We start from the raw sequence: 13,470 nt of genomic DNA, 5'->3' as shown, positions 1-13,470 counted from the left end.
AGAAATTACAACTCCCAGCCTCCATTTCTTCTTCTGAAAAATAAATGTTATAAGGATCGATGAACAGATACAGGTAAAGAGCCGAGGAGAGGCCGAGTGCTATGCAGACGGTGGGGAGTCCTCACTGCTCAAGCACTACTGTCACAGTGAGACCCGGTGGGCTGACCCTTTCACTGTGCAGAGGTGGGGACTGCATAGAGAGGAGGAATTTGCACAACAATATCAACTGGTCCCTAGTAAATAAGTACACTGAGCCTAAGTCATGTGTGTTTGTGTGTGTGTGTGTGTGTGTGTGTGAGAGAGAGAGAGAGAGAGAGAGAGAGAGAGAGAGAGAGAACAAGATATTACGTGTCCTGGGCTGACCTTGAATTTCGTAGCTCAGGATGACTTTGAACTCCGGACCGCCCTGCGCCTACCTTCCAGGTGCTGGCATTACCAGCATATTTTATTCTTTTTTCCCAAAGCTATTCTTCTGACAATGATGGTTTCAGACTGTCATCCCTAAGGACACTGGACATACAATGGGGTACATGCAGATTAGGAAACCCTACGGCGGCTGCATGTGAACTGCTCTTAGCAATGCCTCCTTCCGCAGGCATCTTCTTTTTTTGTGTTTTCTAACCAGTTCAATGTCCCCTTTCTCTCTCTCTCCTCTCTCTCTCTCTCTCTCTCTCTCTCTCTCTCTTTCCCTTTACCTTATTTTTTTTAATTTTTGAATTAAAATTCATGCCTCAGCATGGGACATGTGTGTGTGTGTGTGTGTGTGTATGTGTGTGTGTGTGTGTGGGGGGGTGTTTGTGTGTGCACACCATAGCATGCACATGCAGAAGGTCAGAGGTCAGCTTTCCAGAACTGGTTCTCTTTCCACCATGGGAGTTCTGAAGTTTGAACCCAGGTCTTCAGCCTTGGCAGGTCCTTACCTGCTGAGGGCCATCTTACTGGCCCTCCCTGAGGATCTTAAATGGGACTGCAGAGAAGAGACTGCTTTTGGCACCTAGCAGGCTGTTAGAACTCGAGAAGCGGTCGCTCCGCTGGGGTGACTATTACAGGTAGGCACCGAGGACACTCTTCCTCCGATTCTAGACCTTTGAGAATGCCAGGGTGGTGAGGCGGTGATGCTCAACCCAGAGTGTGATCAGCTCCCCATCCAGCTACGAGCTTGCTCCACCCAACAACAGCCCGGCTATGAAAGGCGAACGGCCAGGGCCAGGGGACCCTGCCTGTGATCCCAGCACTCCGCAGAAGAGGCAGGCAGATCTCTGTGAGTTCAAGACTAGCCTGGTCTACAGAGTGAGTTCCAGGCCAAGGCTATATAGTGAGGCTTATGAGACTTTGTTGTCCCCTCAGCCTGCCCCTCCCAAAAGACAAAGACCTACCACCTCAAGACCACAAGTTTGCTGCAGGCCCATAGACACCAATTTAGAAAATAACTCTATCAATCTTGATCTATAAGTCTTAACCAAGCAGGGTCCCTGAGCTGGGGACCCTGAGAAGGGAGTAGAGCGAGGGACACGACAACTCACAAGGGACTCGGGGTGAAGCAGCACCAAAGCGCCGGAAGCCTCCCCAGCTCCGAGCTTACCCATGTCTGCTCACCTGTCATGGGATTCCATCATGGCCACATGGACCTCCTACGGTTCGCTCGAAAATTACTCAGTTGGAGGGCCTGGAGAGGTGGCTTAGTTGGTAAAATGCCTGCCACACCGGCAGGTGGATCCCTGGGACCTGCAGAGAAAACAGGCTGACTCCGGGAGCGCTGGCCAAGCCCGCCAGCTGAACTGCTAAGCTCCAGACTCAGTGAGAGACCCTGTCTCCAAAAATAAGGTGGAGAGCGATTGCAATCCACCATGCAACCTAGCAGTTTCCAAGAACTTTTCATCACACTGACCCCCTCTCACAAGCATTGAGGTAGATGGGCTCCTACAAATGCATCATTCAGAGAGTTACTCTGAGGCCATTTGGCTAAGTTGGAGTCCTGGAGAGAAAGAAGGACAGTAATTGAAAATTCTAGGGTCTTGCCCTACATCCCAGGGCCTGACATGTTTCACTCTTGTGGTGGCTCTGCACACAGTGGCCATTATCTCTTCCAACTAAGAAATGAGAGCAAAGGGAAAGAAAGGGTCAGTATTGGGACCTAGGGTAGCAGCCACATGCCACCAGTGACCCAGGGTATTCGCCCCAGGCTGTTCCACAGGGATGTAAGGTCCACTTCGTAGAGAAATGCCACTTACAGGTGTGCTGCCCCATTCTGCAAAGGTCTTGGGGCAAGAATAAGCTAAAAGCGCCTGTCCCCCCTGGCCACAGGGCAGTCTCCAGTGGTACTGCAGCCCAGAAGCCCCCATCTAGGTTGGCCACAGCAGTGCTCTCTGTCTCCTAGCCCCGTAGATCTTGAATTCTCTTGCCCATGTCTTTCCGTAGGTGGAGGACATTCCATCCTTCAGGCTCTGCCCCTTCTCGCTGTCATACCACATCCTGGAAAGAAAATTTTATAACAAGGACACCTGTGGCCCAACAGTGACTAAAGGACACCTGTCTTCCGCCATGAAGGAGTTCCCCCAAACGCCACGGCCTTCCCTTGTGCAGCTGCTTGAGGTTTCCCGTCTGTGCCATGACAGAGACGAGGCTCAGGGCAGTGGGGCAAATTCCTTCCAATCTCTGGGAGTAAAGACAGTCTTGTTGAACACAAGGTTTACCTGGCACTTCGTCCAGACCTAGCAACGACACTCAGAGAGCCCTGATCTTTGTATGGAGGGAACATCTAGATCATGAAGGACAGCTGTCAGTTCCCGCAGCATGCCTTCAATACCACAGGGTGAGGAAGAGCCCTGGGCTGTGTCCATCCAAGTAGCCCCTGCTCCTTCCTTCCCAGGGCTGGATGGAGAGAGCCCCGATGGCTCCTAGATTAGTCAGTCGGTTCATCAGAAGCTCTAGACCTCACCTGAGCACTAAAGACAAGAGGAGGGGCTGAGGGGTCAAGCTCTGGCTGGGAGCAAGGACGAGGGGCAGGGTCATTCATGTTCTTAGCCCAGTGGGTCCAGCCTGTTGAACACTGCACACAGATCCTAGAAGAAGCCACTCCCATCTTCCCTTGCCAGGTTTGCTTTCCCCATCAGCACCCCAGCCTTGGTCTCTTTGGTAGGCTCTTTGGTTGGATCTGGCTATACTATACACTCTGAAGGCCTTTGTCCCCTGCTGCCCTGCCCCAGGACTGATCCAGGAACTTATGTGGGTTGCAATCCAGGGCCTTGATAAAGGGTTCATGGCCTGCCAACTTGTCTCAGGTACAGCCCACAGCTCAAGGGAGGGATGAAGCAGGCTTCAGACCCTTCCGAAGCAAAGCCTGTGGGAAAGCCAGGGAGACAGATGGTGAGTAAACAGTATAGAAAGCCTGTCTGTCTTACACGGTCACACCAAGGGTCAGGGCCAGACCCAGGGGGACAAAGACAGGTAACCAACATAAACTGGAGCCAGAGGAGAGTCCCATGGAGGTCCCCACTTCCTTGCTTAGCTTTGGTTACAGTCTGGCAGAATTAGAGCTGAAGTATGAGCAGGCTGCCTGAGCCTGCCTAAGCACACTGGGCCTGTGTGATAGTGTCATGTGTGCAGGTGAGGCTGAGCACACCTGTGTGATAGTGTCATGTATGCGGGTGAGGCTGAGCACACCTGTGAGACAGGATAGAAAGACAGGGAAAACTCTGCACATGTAAAGGAAAAGGACTTCCTTCTGCTAGAATCTGGTTGAAGTCTTTCACCAGCTGAGAATCAAGGATTCTAACACACTTAGCATCTAGTTAGGACCTGTCTCCCTTCCCAGCTATAAACTTACAATTTTCTAGGACTCTCAGCAGAAATCCCTTAACCTCAGAATAAAATCAGCTCTCCCTTAAGAAGATGCTACCCGTGCTAGAGAAACAGCTCAGAGATTAACGGACTTGTCTTCTCTTTCTAAGGACCAGGATTTGGCTCTCAGCACCACAGGACAACTCATAACTGCCTGTAACTCCAGATCTAAAGCATATCACACTCTCTCCTGGCCTGTTCAGGCACTGCACATGTGTGGTACACAGACCAACATCCTTGCAGGCAAGCACTCATACACATAAAGTAAAAATAGCTGGGTATGGTGGCATATGTTTAATCTCAGCATTGTGGAGGCAGAAGCAGGTGGATATATCTTTGAGTTCAAGGGCAGCCTGCTCTATATAGTGAGTTCTAGTCAGAGACCCTGTCTCAAAACAAAACAAAGCACAAAACGTAACAACAAAAATGTGAGTTTAAAAAAAAGGAGTTTCCGGGCAGTGGTGGTGCACGCTTTTAATCCCAGTACTTGGGAGGCAGAGGCAGGCAGATTTTAGAGTTCAAGGTCAGCCTGGTCTACAGAGTGAGTTCCAGGACAGCCAGAGCTACACAGAGAAACCTTGTCTCAAACAAAACAAAAACAAAAACAAAAAAAGGTGTGTACCACTACTGCCCATTTCGTTTTTAGATTTTAAAAGAAGTCCGTACTTGCCTTTCTGCTGTGGTGACTATCTTCCGGTAACTCACCAAAATGACAAATATGGTGGAGCTGGGGGGACACCTAGTGCATGCCTCTCGGCCTCTAAGGAAGCATGGGCTTGTCCTCTTGGCCACATCCACAAGAACCCACAAGAAAGGTGATATTGTAGACATTAAGGTAATGTCACTGTTCAAGAAGTGCCCGGTGAGGAAGAGTGGGCATCACATCACTCAGGACTCTGTGAGTCTCATCCTAAACAAGCAAGGGAAGGGAAGACTCTTGCCAAGAGAACGGATGCAGGGGTCACCAAGGCAGCTCCCTGAAGCTGGTGAAGGAGAACACTCAGGAAAAAGAAAGGAAGCCAGAGAAGGACAGTTAATGTGACCAGCAGGGCCAGGGAATTAGAGCCCACGCCCTATGACATCATGGCTTAACATACAAAACAAACAAACAAAAAACACCCAGTATTTTATTTATTCATTTTGTGGTGGCTCACGCCTTTAATCCCAGCACTTGGGAAGCAGAGGCAGGTGGATCTCTCTGAGTTTGAGGCCAGCTTCGTCTACAGGGCGAGTCCAGGGTAACCAGGGCTACACACAGAGACTGTGTTTTAAAAACACCAAAATAATAATAATAATAATAACAATAATAATAATAATAAGCATTTTAATAAACCGTGAAGCTGAGAAGCTGGTACCTGTGCTTTATTCTTCCCCAAGTGCCTTGCTGTTTTTAATAAACCCAAAAATCTACTTCATACCTGTTCCTTCTGAAGTTTTCTCCCTGCATGGATGGATGTAAAGTGTTTACCTGAGCTGATGTTCTAAATGACTTGGGTAAATCCTCGAGCTGTTTCTGTGCCAGCCTCTGCCAGTGTCTGAACAGTGAAGGAAACGCCAGCGTGTATTACAAACCGCAAGGCCACAGATGCTCTCTGAGCAGACACCAGGCTTGAGTCTGAGTCTCTCGCCGCGGCCTTCTATATTTTTGTTTGTTTGTTTGTTTGTTGTTATTTTCGAGACAGGGTTTCTCTGTGTAGCCCTGGCTATCCTGGAACTCTGTAGACCAGGTGGCCTCGAACTCCACCAGTTTGGCCTGCAGACAGGGAGAAGCCTTCCAGGAAGGAGCTGCAGCCCCAGCTGGGCCCTGCTTCCGGCTGCCTTCCAGGGTGAGATGCACACACTGCCCTGCTTCACCGAATCCTCATCCCCGGCACGACAATACACAGTGGTCCCACAACTGTCCCGGCTCGGTTTCCTCCTAGTTTCCCTTTTACACTTCTATTATTCCAAGATAATGGCATCAGCCTTATGTTCCTCTTAACAAGCACCTACAGGTTCAGCACATAGTTCTAGCCTTCAGGTCAAGAAACAGAAATGCCACAGCAAGTGTTATAAAACATGCCTGGAATCTCAGCCCTCTGGAGGCAGAGGCAGGAGGATCAGAGGCTCAGAGTCATCCTCAGCTACAAAGCAAACGTGAAACCAGCCTGGCCTCATGAATCCTCTGAAAAATAAAAGTAAATAAACAGAAAGAAAATTTTCTATATTCCACATTGATTATCTTTGGACATAGAAAGGAAGGTAGGAAAAGGCCAAATGGATTGACATTTCCATCTGTGTGTGTGTGTGTGTGTGTATCCTCAAAAGAAGAGGACAGAGAAAAAAGGAGAAGAGAAAAGGAAAATGGAGAGGAGAGGAGTGATAGACTTGGGGCCTCACACCTTTAATACCAGGACTCAGGAGGCAGAGGTAGGCAGATCTCTGAGTTTGAGGCTAGCCTAGTCTACATAGAAGTTCCAGCCCAGCTAGGGCTACAAGGTGAGACCCTGTTCAAAAGTAAACAAACACATAAACAAAAAAAAAAAAAAAAGGAAAGAAACAGAAACATCAAAGCTGGCTGTGGCGGCCTATGTCTGTGATCCCAGTATTTAGAAGGCCGCGGTGAGCAGGGCGGTGGTGGCGCACGCCTGTAATCCCAGCACTCTGGGAGGCAGAGGCAGGCAGATTTCTGAGTTCGAGGCCACCTGGTCTACAGAGTTCCAGGATAGCCAGGGCTACACAGAGAAACCCTGTCTCGAAAATAACAACAAACAAACAAACAAACAAAAATATAGAAGGCCGCGGCGAGAGACTCAGACTCAAGCCTGGTGTCTGCTCAAGCCTGGATCTGAACCTTGAGTTCAAATTCAGCATTCATGTAAAAATCCAGCTGTCATGACATGTGTGTAATCTTTGTGCTGGGGAGACAGGCCAGAGGGTCTCTGGGGCTTGCTGGTCAGTCTAATGGAACCAGTGAGCTCCAGTTTCAGTCAGGGACCCTGTCTCAAAGCTAAGGTAGAAGGTGACTGAGGAAGATGGATCACACTGACCTCTGGCCTCTCACAAATGTTCACGCATGCTAATTATCTCTTTCTCTCTCTCCCTCCCTCCCCCCTTCTCCTCTCTCTTTCTCTCTCTCTCTCTCTCTCTCTCTCTCTCTCTCTTTCTCTCTCTCACACACACATACACACACAAAGAAATGGAAATGTCATTTGACCTTTTTTCCTACCTTCCCTTCTACATCCAAATATAATAAATATGGAATGCAGAATTTTTTTCTTTCTTTTTATTTATTTACTTTTATTTCACATGCATTGTATCGAATTCCTTACAACTGGAATTACACGCAGCTGTGGGCGCTGGGTGCTGGGAATTGAACCTGAGTCCCCCGGAACTCAATAAAAAAGTAAGAAAATGTTTATTGCAAAAGCCAATAGCAGAGCCAGGTGTGGTCACGCACACCCACAGCCCAGTATTCAGGAGGCAGCTGCAGGGGAGTGGTCAGGAGTTCTGGGTCAGTTTGGAATTCTAGGCCAGGAATGCAGACACATGTCTGGATCACTGAGCAGGATTTGACTTCTTAACTTTGCCTGAAAGTAACCACATGATTTTTCTTCATTTACTCAGTACAAGCTGCTATTTATCTACTGTGTTTGGCTTCAACGGCATTCATCTCACAGCCCCTAGGACCTTAAGCAGCACCCCAAGGCACTTGGTGACTGGGTCCTAGTGATGGGCAGGGAAAAGAGGTATGAGGACTCAGGAGGAAGGGACCGAGCTGTGCAGAGAGGCCGCTGGGGTGTGACACTCTTGAAGGTTGAACCACAACTGGCTGCTTAGGTGTGTTGAACCAAACTGCTTGCGTCTGGTGAGTCACTACTCTGCTGACCATGGTGGTCACAGAGGCCCTGAACTAAGGTGTTCTCCTACCACCCCTATACTGCCAGCCTGGGCCTGACACTGCTGATCCTTGGTACTCTCAAAGTACTCCCTCACTGCGTCTTGTCCCCAGGTGTGGCAACGTGGTGTCTGTGTATCAGAATACACCTTTGGCAGGACACAGAGGCTCAGACTTTTGAGTTTGGGAGCTATGCGCCCATCCCTGGCTTGATCTCTGGGGCGCGCTCCTTCTGTGTTGACTTTGCTGTGGGTGTTGATGTTTTCCATGGCATGTCCTCAGCGTCTGGGAGCATCTGAGTACATCTTGCATCTGTCTTTCTGTCTCTGTCTCTGTCTCTCTGTCTCTCTGGTCTCTATATCTGTGTCTCTGTGTCTCAGTATCTGTGTGTGTGTGTGTGTGTGTCTGTCTGTCTGTCTGTCTTCTGACTGACACTTGTACTGGACAAGTTCTTCTCAGGAGAGGAATGAAAAAGGATTTTGATTGCCACGTAAGGTTGCACATAGTACTGCACTTGGGGCTGGTGAAATGACTCAGCACATGATGATGCTTTCAGGCAAAAGTGAGTTTTATCCCTGGGTCTCACATGGTAGAAGAGAACTGATTACCACAGCTCACCTTCTCATCTCTACAGGTCGACCGTCACATTCAAATAAACAGATAAGGTCATTTTAAAAACACTGTATCTGTTCCTTTGAATTCTCTGTCTCCTGGGGACTCACCCCTCTGGGGCAGGACACTTGAGTTCACACCTCTGGAGCTGTGTGTCCAGCTCCTTTCAGAGGTCTTGCCCAGGGCAAGGCATTGTGCCTTTGGGGTGGATGGAAAGGGGACTGTCTTAGCCTCATGGCTTACAGTAATTTGGAAGGACAGTCAGCCACCTCTAGCCACTCTAGGACTGTAGGCTGGATCTTCAGTGTCGCATCCACGCCCTGACCAGGAGTGCTGAGGTCATCAGGGTGATGTTCCCCTTCAGAGTGCTCCCCTATGTGCTCCCAGCTAGTCTCCGGGAGTCATCCTCTGACTGTGCTGCTTCTGTTCCATTGCACATGCAGGGAGCCTGGCCGCGCTTAGAAGTGCTGGAAGGCCGTGGCTCTCTGTCTGAGATGCTACAGTATTTGAGGACCCATACTGGAGCGCTGAGCCCTGTGTGCTCAGTAATGCTTGGGCTGGGACAGCAGAGATCTCCAGGGGTGGCACTGCACTCTGTCAGCTGAGGGGTTGAGAGTCACTGGGAGCAGAGTGAGGGTCAGGGTGGGTGAAGCACACAGGAGAAAGCAGTGCAAGAAGCAGGGCTGGGGATTTATTGCAGCAGACATGGCCTGTGGCCCCGAGGTGCCTCCGCCACGTTCCCGTAGGTCCTGACGCCGTTACCCTGGGGCCGGTCACACCCGCATACAGTCATGTTTTAGAAACTGAGTGGTGTTCTCCCAGAGGGACTTCAAGGAGCTCAACATTGCAGCACAGCTCCAGGGGGTGAGGATGGGGCAGTGGACTAGGAGGGTGAGCCTGGTGCCAGCCTCCTTCTCCTAGCTGCCAACCCCCAGCCTGCCACATCTCTCTGTGACCAAGGACAATCATGGTCCAGTATAGAGAATGAGAAGCTCCCATGTGATCCCAAGTCCTTCCAGAAAACCTCCACCACAAGGGGAAGTGCCAGCCTCTCCTTCCTATACCCTATGCTGGCCTTAGGCTGAGTCAGGACAGGTTCAGCCAGGCCTCTACCTGACTGTACTAGTCAAGATGGAAAAGCCAGGGGGGTTCAAGGCTCTGCGTGGGATGCAGATATTACCACTTATTACACCCCTATGGTTGGGGGCTGGGGGTGGGGGTGAGGTCCACGTGGGCTCCAGAGACTCTGGTCTTCTTGGATGGTTATGCTCTTATATCCAGGGTCAGCACTTGATGCCAGCCACCAGCTGGCAACAGGCCAGTTAGGGGCACTTGGGAGCCCAGCCCGGCTGTCCACAGATAGCCTTTCCCACTGCCAGTTAAGAAGAGTTCTGACCTAGGGACTCAGACACGGAGTAAGGGGGATTCTTACAGGGAGCTACAGAGGGAAGAGGCTTGGCCCTTGAGGGAAGCTGAGGCACCCAGGCTCACCCTCCTGAAGCAGGAGCAGACATGTGGCGAGGGGCACCCACTATGCCTTCTGGGTGCTGACATTAAAGGTGTGCATCATCATGCCTGACTCAAAGATGAGTTTTGGTTTGGTTTGGTTTGGTTTTTGGAGATAGGATTACTCTGTATAGCCCTGGCTATCCTGGCACTCACTCTGTAGACCAGGCTGGCCTCGAACTCAGACATCAACCTGCCTCTGCCTCCCAAGTGCTGGGATTAAAGGCGTGTGCCACCGCTGCCCGGCTCAAAAATGAGTTTTTATTCCTCTTTTGGTTGCCCCTGCCTCTCGCATCTCTGCAGGGCCATTGCTGATGTCCTAACTGCGCCTTGCTTTGCACCTTGGAGGTGTGGGAACAGTGCAAGTGTCCTGGTCACCGCTGAGGGTACCTGGTCCCTACTCCAGGTGGACTCCATAAGCCACCCAGACCCAGCCTTGAGTGAGGCCTCCTTCACACTCCCTCCTGCCAGAGAGTTTCTGACTTGCCGCCTGATTCGAGAGGCTCAAATCTTGTTTTGTTTTCATGGTTTGTTTGTCTTGTTTTGATGTTTTGGAGGACTGTCTTACTCCAGAGCCCAGTTTCTCCCCAGCTCTCAATCCTGCCACTTCTGCCTCCCAAATGCTTGGATTATAGACACGCACTGGCACACGTAGCACTCCTTGGGACATTTTTGGTTTTGCTTTTATCTTATAGTTCTGCAATATCACAGTACACAGAAAGGGGGACATACCACTCATGTTCATGCTCTTTGAGAGGATGGACCTGGCACGCAGGACTTAACACATGCTGGGTAACTGTTCTATTATTTAGCTACTTCTGAAACCCTGCTCAATTCCATACTTAGTGTCACCACCTCTGGGACCAGAAAATGAAAATGTCACCTGCACTTAAAAGCCCCTCCATCATCATTAACCTTCCTTCTCCACAGATATGATACAGTGATTCGTCTTTACTATTGGCTTTTTCTTTTGTAACCCTTTGGTGTCTGCTTCGGTGTCCACTGTGCACACCAAGCAAGCACTAGAGCAGTGCTGCTCCCGCAAACCTGTCACTAATTCTTTGCAGTGAGCAGTTCCTTGGTTTTCTAACTTTACTCTCTATAGGAATCCCTAAGCAAGAACTTACTTCTGAACATGGACGAAGGCAGGTCATGGTGTGGGCCCTCATGCAATCCTGAAGCTTAAGGCGGAATTGCTGTGAGCTTGAGGCCTTCTGGGCTTCACAGTGAATACCAAGCTAGCCAGGCCCACAGAGGACACAAGCATCAAAATCCCGAGAGTAAAAAGCACTTTGTTTTGTTTTGAGACAGAGTTTCTCTGCGTAGCCCTGTCTGTTTTGGAACTCATTCTGTAGATCAGGCTAGTCTTGAACTCAAAGATCTGCTGCCCCTGCCTGTGCTGGGATCTAAGGCGGTACCAGCACAGGATTTTGTGTCCATGGTCCCGTACTGAGAATAGTCTCAACTACTGCTCCGGCTCACTTCCCCTGTGAGGCTCCCACTAGGAACCACCAGCCTGCACAGCAGGGTCTCACAGACCAGGCAGCTGTGAGCTGTTCTTAAAGTCCTGGAGCAGGCATTCAGTTTCTTACAGGCACAGTCCTAAGAATGGAATTGGTGGCTCATGGGGTGTGTCAGTTTTGCAAAATAATACTCAGCTGCTTTCCCAGAGTGCTCATAGCAATTTTACTCCCACCGACTGGGATCAGTTCCTGTTGCTCCACTTGATATTGTCTAACTTGAGATTTTCGCCAGTCGGGCCAGTCTGGTAGGCACTAGGGGCACTTGTTTGTCTGATTCCTAATCAAAGTGAACCCTTTCCATATGCTATTTTAAAATCCTCCCTTAGGCTGCCTTTCAGCTTCTCTACCAAGTTCCCTATTCTGTCATCTCCTTAGCTTTGTTTCAGAACTAGGGATTGAGCCCACGGACTCATGAATGTGAGGCATCCTACCACACAACCACATCCCCGGCCTGGGTCTCGATGTGTGTGCGCGCGCATGTGTGTGGTGAGGGGTGATTCCTTGGCCTAATCATGAGGCCAGAGGAGGATGCAAGGCACCGTCCTTCAGCGTTTCCCACTGCTTGCTGAGAGGACTGCTCACTGAGTCTGAAGCTGTCTCAGCCAGGCCGGCCAGGCTGCTTCTCTCTGCCCCACAACAGTGGGCTGACGGCACTAAAGGCACATGCAAGCGCGCCTGGTGTAGGTGGGTGCTATGGATTTGAACTTGAGTCTTCTTGTTTCCACGGCAAGAGTTTAGACCCTGAGCCATCTCCGAAGACCACCTGCTTTAGGAGCTCGAATTCTACGCACCCTAGACTAACCTGGAACTTGCTTTGGAGGCCAGGATGACCTTGAGCTTCAGACCCACATCGCCCCTAATCATCCAGGCATGCACTACCACAAGCCCTGCACCAACTGAGCCACATCCCAGACACTTCCTTGACTACAGCTCTGATATGAATTCTGGGTGGGGATTTTATTGATAAGAACACCTTCACCTACACTGTTCATCTCTTCACTCAGGTTTAAGCCAAGTCTCTAATTTTAATAGAGACCATCTTTTCTTTTTTTCTTCTTGAGGCAGGGTTACTCTGTGTAGCCTTAGCTGCCCTGGAACTCACTATGTAGACTGGGCTCGTCTCAAACTCACAGAGATCCACCTGCCTCTGCCCCCCAAGTGCTGGGAGTAAAGGCGTGCACCACCACTAGGCAGAACAGAGACCATCTTATTAACCTTCCCTTTATGTGACCATGACAATTGTCTCATCCCATGCCCTGTCTCGTGCTGCCTTCATTGCCTTCCTGGAGGAGAGCCGACCTTCGAAGAGCACGTCATTTGTACAGTCAAGTCGTCGCTCCCTGTTCTCTGTTGGAGGATGCACACCGAGCAGGAATCATTGTTACACAGCACTGGACGTGGTCCCCACAAGCCACAGCCATGCGAAGCCCGAAATCAGAGCATGGGTTCCATGACATAGGAACACAAGCTCCCAGACACTCTCAACTCCAGTGGTTCTTCTCTTGCAAATTCAAGGAAAAATTAGCTTTTCTGAGCCCCAAATCTCTTTACCATTCCAAAATAAAAAATTTAAGAAACGCCTACAAAGATACTAGTTTCAGGATTGGGTTACAATATGAGCTTGAAAACAATAGAACTGGAACTTGGTTTCCAAGTTTAACCATTTCCTTCCATTTCTATGATAGCTAGGCAAACAGCAAAAGTCCCACCCATTCTTCCCAGAGGCTAAAAGAGCACATGATATGATTGGTGACTGGCAGGTGAACTCTTACCCACATCCTATTCATCCACTTCCTGGTACCTTTGACTCCCACTGACTTTCCCACCAGGTGCTGCCTAGACTGACTGTTGATTTGACATCTGGAAGCCTACAGCCTATCTGGCTCCCAGGAGAAAAAAACTGTCAACCCACATTCTCTCCCACATTATTTAGGAATTGGGACACCCAGGGCACCTGCCCAAGGCCCACATGGCTAGGGTGGCTCCCTCTTGGGAGAGGAAATGGAAGGCACCAGTTTCGGTCTGCACTGATAACAAATGAAGTAGATGTGTTCAGCCCTATGAAGACACAACTCCCTAGCCCATCTGCTCTCTGACACAGAACACCAAGTA

This window comes from Apodemus sylvaticus, chromosome 1, assembly GCF_947179515.1.
Source record: "Apodemus sylvaticus chromosome 1, mApoSyl1.1, whole genome shotgun sequence".
Classification (NCBI taxonomy): domain Eukaryota; kingdom Metazoa; phylum Chordata; class Mammalia; order Rodentia; family Muridae; genus Apodemus; species Apodemus sylvaticus.
Note: the sequence above shows the minus strand (reverse complement) of the source record.